This window comes from Rhinolophus hipposideros (assembly GCF_964194185.1).
Source record: "Rhinolophus hipposideros genome assembly, chromosome: 22".
NCBI lineage: Eukaryota > Metazoa > Chordata > Mammalia > Chiroptera > Rhinolophidae > Rhinolophus > Rhinolophus hipposideros.
This window is the reverse complement of record NC_138068.1, coordinates 12125200-12131988: the sequence shown is the minus strand read 5'-3', so window position 1 is coordinate 12131988 and position 6789 is coordinate 12125200. Positions and strand designations below refer to the sequence as shown.

The window sequence follows — 6789 nt, the reverse complement described above, 5'->3', positions numbered from 1 at the left end:
GGTGGAGGCTTACACAGGGAGTGGCGTGCGCGGCCCGGCGGGGTCCCTACCCTGGGCCGCGGGGTGGGGCGCGGCGAGGACGCCCCGCGCTGGGGGGTGTGGCTCCCACTGGCCTGACCACGCCTTTCCCTGAGCAACTCGGAAAAGCTGGTGGCGGCGAGGCGGCTTTGACCTGGCGGGAGAGAAATAAATGTCATCAGTCCTTTCACCTGGCTCTCAGCTTATTACGTAATGCTCTCCCCAAACTGATGAAATCCTTCCGGTGTCGGTTTGATGTGTCTTAGGAGACGGGGAAATCCTGGTACAGATGGGGAAACTGAGGCCCGGAGATGGGAAGTGGCTGGTCCAAGGTCCCGTCGAGTAGAGGGGCCAGGAAGGCAAGTCCGGGTGTTTGGAATTGGGGAAACGGAGAGCGGTCACTAGTGGGCTTTGTGTCCACACCGTGGTCCCTCCTTGCTGGCACTGTTTTGGTTTCCACGGTTTCAGTGACCGAGGGTCAACTGTGGTCTGAGAATATTAAATGGAAAATTCCAGAAATAAATAATGCAGGCGTTTAAAATTGCGCGCTATTCTGAGTAGTGTAGTGGAATCTCGTGCTTTCCAGCTCCTCCTCGCCTGGGATGGGGATCTTTCCTTTGTCCCCAGTACCCACCCTGTGCCTGCGATAACCACCCTTTAGTCACTTAGTGGCCCTACAAGTTATCAGATCAGTTGTGTGTGTGAGAGAGAGAGAGAGAGACCACTTTCACCTAAGTTTTATTACAGTATATTATTCTAATTGTTACTGTTTTATCATTTTTTAAATTCAATTTTTTTTTTTATTGGGGAATAGAGGAGAACAGTGTGTTTCTCCAGGACCCATCAGCTCCAGGTCAAGTCGGTGTCTTTCAGCCTAGATGTGGCGGGCGCAGCTCACTGGCCCATGTGGGAATCAAACTGGCCACCTTGGTGTTTAGAGCTGGTTCTCTCACCAACTGAGCCATCCGGCCACCCCTGTTTTATTATTGGTTATTCTTGTTAGTCTCTTACTGTGCTTAATTTATAAATGGAATTACCTTTATCACAGGTATGTGTGTATAGGAAAAACAGTATATATGTGGTTCAGTACTGTTTCCAGCGTCCCCTGGGGGGTCTTGGTATGTATCCCCCACGGTCAGAGAGGCCTACTGTATTTGCTCCATTAATAGAGCTGTAGGTCAAGACATCCAACAGCCCTCCTCTGCTCAGTGTGGATGTATTTAAAGGTCTGCAGCCCTTCAAAAAGGTATTCCCCTCCTGATGCCTGAAATGCCACCTTTGGCACTACCCTCTGTTTAAGACTTTTTAGCATTTTGCAAAGAGGCCTGGTGCTCTGGTTTGTCTCTAAGTCTGTATTGCACAAGTTATTTTCCTCGGTTGAAAATACAAATGTGGTTGGCCCTTAACACGGAATCACAAGATTGCAGAGTGTTATCCTCGAGAAGGTAACAGCCTCATCGTGGCAAAGAAGAGGAGCCCAAGGCCCAGAGAAGGAAAAGTCAGAGCTCCCTGAAAACAATACATCAGAATCCTTCCATCACAAAGAGCAGCAAGCCAGCCCTGGCTTTCTGACGGCTAATCCAGGGTTCTTCCTATCAGAACACGTAGTTCGTAGTTCTGGCCTGAGCTTTGATGGGGAGACTTCTAGAAGCGATGAAGGGGCTCTAGGTCAGAAGGACATTAAAGTATACCTTTGAGAAAAATGCTGAGGAGAGGAGCCAAGGGGGAAAGAGGAGGGAAAGCACGTCAGCGAGCACCTATCTACCTTAAGGAGGCAGGGGTTGTTATCATATTCCATTGTAGAGAGGAGGAAGCCGAGCTTCCGAGAGAAGATGTGACTTATCCAACGTCACACAGCAAGAGGGTAGAGCTGGGATACGAACGTAAGTCTGTGTGTTCCAAGAAATTTAGGTACCATGTGAAGGATGCTTGTAATCATAGCACTTAAAATACTCTGTGCCAGTCACTGTTCTAAGCATTTTATTTAACACTCACGAACACCTTATGAGGTAGTTGCCATTATTATCTCTATGTTATGTATGAAGCAACAGGCACAGAACAGTAAAGGAATCTGAAGTATGGGCGTGGAGCTGGAATTGAAAACTAAGCAATCCGGCTCCAGACGCCACACTTTTAGATTGTGGTACCATTGCTCATGTAGTAATAACACCTGGTTCTTAGATGATACTTTATCTTTCCTGATTCAGGCAGGGTGGTTACTGTTTTCCCATTTTACAGCTGAGGAAACTGAAGCCCAGAGAGAAAAAGCGACTGGCTGAAGATCACACAGCAAGTTTTCTGGTCTAAGGGAGAAGGCTGCAGTTCCAGGTCTGATCTCCTGCAGCAGATAATAAATCATAGTAGCGAATGTTTATCGAACACTTATCAAGTATCAGGTGTTGCATTTGGTGCTTTATATCCATTTCTAAACTGTAATAACAAGCAGGGATCTTAGGTACTCTCGAGATTCCCATGTTACAGGGGAGGGAACAGAGGCTAAAGAACAATGAAAGGACTGGTCCAAGGTCATGCACTTGACCAGCAGATCTGAGATTCAAACCCTGGTTTCCTGGCTCCCAGTCCAGTGCTCCTTTCACTGTTCTAGATGCCCCAGGAGGGCAGCAGAACTGAGAGTGGGCAGTTAGCAGGTGCATGCTCTGGACTCATCTCTACCTTCTCTCTCCATACCACTGCCATTTATGGGTTTAGCTAAACCTGTTCTTAAAAACCTATTTGTAGCTTAAAACTGTACCATCACGTGGGATAATGAGCCCCTTAAATTGATTCCCCATGGTGTAAATTAAGGCTTCCTTTTATTTGCCCTAAATCTTTTTCAGTGTTGGAGGAGGTGGGGGTGGGGTGGGGAAAGGCCCAAGGATCAGAATACGTAGTTGGATTCAGAAAATAGTCGATAGTTCCAATAAAAAATTGCTTGTGATGGCAATTCCGGAGGCCCAGGCAGCCGGTGACATTTATGCAAGCATCTCATTTGATTATTATAGAGGCATGAGGAGTAGGCAGTGCCTGAATTTTCATATCTTTTAATCTGTCTTGTTTCCTATGATACTCCCAACACTTAGCACAGTTTTACCCTCACAAGGAAGCTACTAGATACCCATTTGTTAAAGGTATGAATGAATCCTCATTTTACAGACAAGAAAACAGACACAATATCAGGGATCTAGCCAGGAAAACAAGACCTCTGCCAGATGATTCTGTAAAGAGGGAATCTGATATGGAAACTGGTTACAAAGTTGTTTGACGGATAGAAACAGCGACCTGGGGAAGTTGAAGCAAACCTAAGACTAGTGCGAAACGCAGGAAGCCATGACCTTCCCTGGAGCTGGAACTATAAAGGGAGGAGAGGGCATTACCGAGACCAGGAACTGGGGTTACCCAGAGAGGAGCTGGGGCCACAGTGGGCCTTACCAGCAGGAGCTGCAACCACAGAGGAGACACTGTAGCTGCTGAAGCCACCCCCCACCTGCAAAACAAGGTATTAATATAATGAAACCAAGTTACCATAGGCTAGTTGATAGAAACGAGTTAAGTTCCTATGACATTTCATCAATGTTACAACGAAACTGCTGAACTAGATAAATCTGGCTTAGAGACCATTTCTTACAGCTCAAGAGACCATCTTGGAAGGGAAGGTGGGGACTTCTGGGCCTGTCAGGAGGGGAAATGCAGAGCAGATGAGCCTCTGGAACAGAGAACTAGTAAAGGGATTTAACATTATTCAGCACCTACTGTATACCAGATGCTGTACATACTTTATTGTATTTCATCCTCACAGGAGCCTGCAAAGCACCGACCATTATCTCCATACTAGCGGTTGATGAAATGGGAGTTCAAGGAGGTGAGGACACTCACCCAGCTGGATTGGAATTCCGGACTGTCTGGCTCCAACCTCCTGCTCTTTCCACAGTACCAGCTGCCTCCTGGAGAGCAGGGGAATGAAATCTGAACCTCATGCCATACAGAAAGTTCCAAGAACCAGTGCTAAGGCCAGGCTTCAACTGAGTGACAGCTTGAGAGCATGACTTGGACAGCTGTGCTGAGGCTGGCCCAGAAGCAAGTGATGCTAAACTTGGATGCCTGGGAACAGGAGCTGTGATCATAAAGACAAGAGATGGCCAGGGGCTGCAGCAAGGCGCTGCCGAGGTGCTGGGCCCTGAACAGAATGTCCTTGGGCCCCACCCCCAACAGAAAAAGCTTCCTCCTAACTGGCTCTGTGACCTTGAGCAAGTTACTCAACTCTCTCAGTTCAGTGTCCTAACTTGTCACCCCTGCAGGGTTGTCATGGAGTTACATGAGATAACGTAAGGGGACAGAACTGGGGCAAGTCCACGCCAGGGCTCCTGTACTAATTGGTGGTGTGATCTGAGGCAAGTCACTTCACCTCTCTGAATCTCAGTGTCCCCTGCTGTATGATGGGTGTGGTACATGCCCCAAAAAGATTGCCGTGAGGATGTAGTGATTAAAAGTATGGGCTCTGGAGTACAATTGCCTGGGTTCAAATCACACTCTACAACCAACAGGATGTGAGCCTTTGGGAAAGTTGCTTGATCTCTCTGTGCCTCAGTTTCCTCCTCTGTAAAATGGGGGTAAATGTAAATGCACTCACCTCGTGGAGTTGTGATGATTAAATGACATAATCAACAGAAAGAGCACAGAGCAGCAACTGGTACATGTAATCTCTCCATCCCTGTGAGAAATCATTAGCTCAGCGTCTGGCATCTAATAGTAACTACCATGTTTCCCTGAAAATAAGACCTAGCCAGACCATCAGCTCTAATGCATCTTTTGGAGCAAAAATTAATATAAGGCTGGTCTTATATTATGTTAGATAAGATCCGGTCTTATACTATAGTAAAATAAGAGTCTTATAGTAATTTTTGCTCCAAAAGCTGGAGTAAATTTTGCTCCAAATCAGCATTAGAGCTGATGGTCCAGCTAGGTCTTATTTTGGGGGAAACACGATAGTCCTGGTTGCATGCCACACACCCCTTTAAACTCTAATCCTCAAAGCAGCCCTATGAAGTAGGTGACATTACTGTCCCATGAGGAACTGAATCATTCAGACGTCCAGTGACTTGCCCGAGGTCACACAGTGATGGGAGGATGGACCAGGATTTGAGCCCCACAGATTCTCAACCACTATATCCATCCCTAATAAAGGCTCCATGAAAGGGAGCTATTAGAAGGTCTATGTTATGTGAGAACGTTTTTTGAAAGCAGAAGAGATGGCAATGACTCGCGTCCAAGTGGAGTAGGCTTTAAATGAGCTACTAAAGGCAGGTGTCGCCGGGAAGCTGGTTGAGGTTGGCGGGGGGATCGATCTGCTCAGCTCGCAGAGCTGTTTGTCTCCAGCAGGGGGCGCCCGCTGCCTCCGCCAGCTGTCCCAGACCTGAACCAGGCCGCTGGGCTGGTGGCCTGTGCAGCGGCCGGTCCAGGCAGACCTTGGGGACGCAAGGAGGGGTAGCAGAAAGTGACAGTGCTAGCCTGTGCAAAACCAGGGGCACGCCAAGAGGGCTTTATCTCCCAGTGGTTCTCAAATCGGGCTGCCGAGCTGCATCGCGCAGAGCTTCCAAAAGATGCAGACGCAGATACTTCAGCCTCATCTGGCCCCTCCCTCCACATCAGAATCTTCTGGGTAAGGGGCCAGAGAGCTGAAACTTTAAACATTTTAAAGACATGCTGTATTCGAGTGCAAATCGGTAAACTGGAGCTATGGGTATTAACATAGATCATGCTAAAAAAAACGTAATGTTGAAAAAAAGAAAAAAATGGAAAAAATCTGAATAAATGTTTTATTTGCTTTAAAAAATGTAATGTTGAGTAGACAAGCAAGTTGCCAAATGCACAGAATTTAATGTGTGTGTATGGCGGGGAGGGGAGTCCAAAACAAGAATAGAAATGGAGGCCCACCTTCCACCTGCACTGCACCCATCCCCCTTATGTGTGTGCCACTCCAATGAAGGTTCAGCTCCATTTACTCCCTACCCTACCCCTCCGCAAACAGTCACCCCATGGCCACCCCTTGGTCTAGGGGTGCACACTTAGGTAGACAGCCCACCCTAGGAGGATGGACCCTGTAAAGTGTCCTGCAAAAGCATTGCATAACCCTGGAGGCTGTTTGGGCTGGGACTTCTCGGGTCCTGGGTATCCCGAATGTTGTCTCCAAGAGCATCACAGACTCCAGGTGTGCATGTTCCCTTGAATTCCCTGCCCCATGGAGAGGGGCACAGACAGAGAAGGGCCAGAAGGAGACCCCTCTAAATCTCGGGGTCCAAAGCCCTATTTGCCTGGGGCTGAGAACTATACTGTACAGATGGATACTATTTATATAAAGGATAAAACATACAAAACAATATACTGTGTATTGATAGATATGGAAGTTATAGAAGATTTTTTAAAAATGCGTGGAAATAAAAACATGCGTGTCTGATATTACCAAATTCAGAATGGTGTTACCTCTGGGAGGGGAGGGGACTGAAGTCATAGAAAGGTGCATAGGGGTCTTTAAATTGCATCTGTCATATTAAATTATTTAATCTGGGTGGTGCGAACCTGAATTTGTTTCATTATTGTCTACACATTTTCTATGCCTAAACTATTTCATAATATAAAAATTAACCTAAGAAAATAATATATGTTCATGGTTAAAAAAATCAAGAAGTATGAAAAGGTATGAAGTTTAGGTAAAAATCTCTCTCCTTGTATGCCAGTCTCAGCAGGACTTCCTAGATGTAGCCAGTCTCAGCGGGA

At 46.8% G+C, this 6789-nt stretch overlaps 1 long non-coding RNA gene across 2 annotated transcripts; it reads left to right on the top strand.

The window, feature by feature from the left end:
• Positions 1–131: 131 nt before the first annotated feature.
• On the top strand, positions 132–6476 carry LOC308491115. 2 transcript variants are annotated; one of them, XR_013992283.1, is made up of 4 exons: positions 159–377; positions 2257–2346; positions 3172–3514; positions 3815–5792. It is a non-coding gene; the product is annotated as an uncharacterized lncRNA (long non-coding RNA). The 2 variants fall into 2 exon arrangements; XR_013992282.1 differs by lacking the exon at positions 3172–3514 and having other exon boundaries at positions 132–377; positions 3815–6476.
• Positions 6477–6789: the final 313 nt, after the last annotated feature.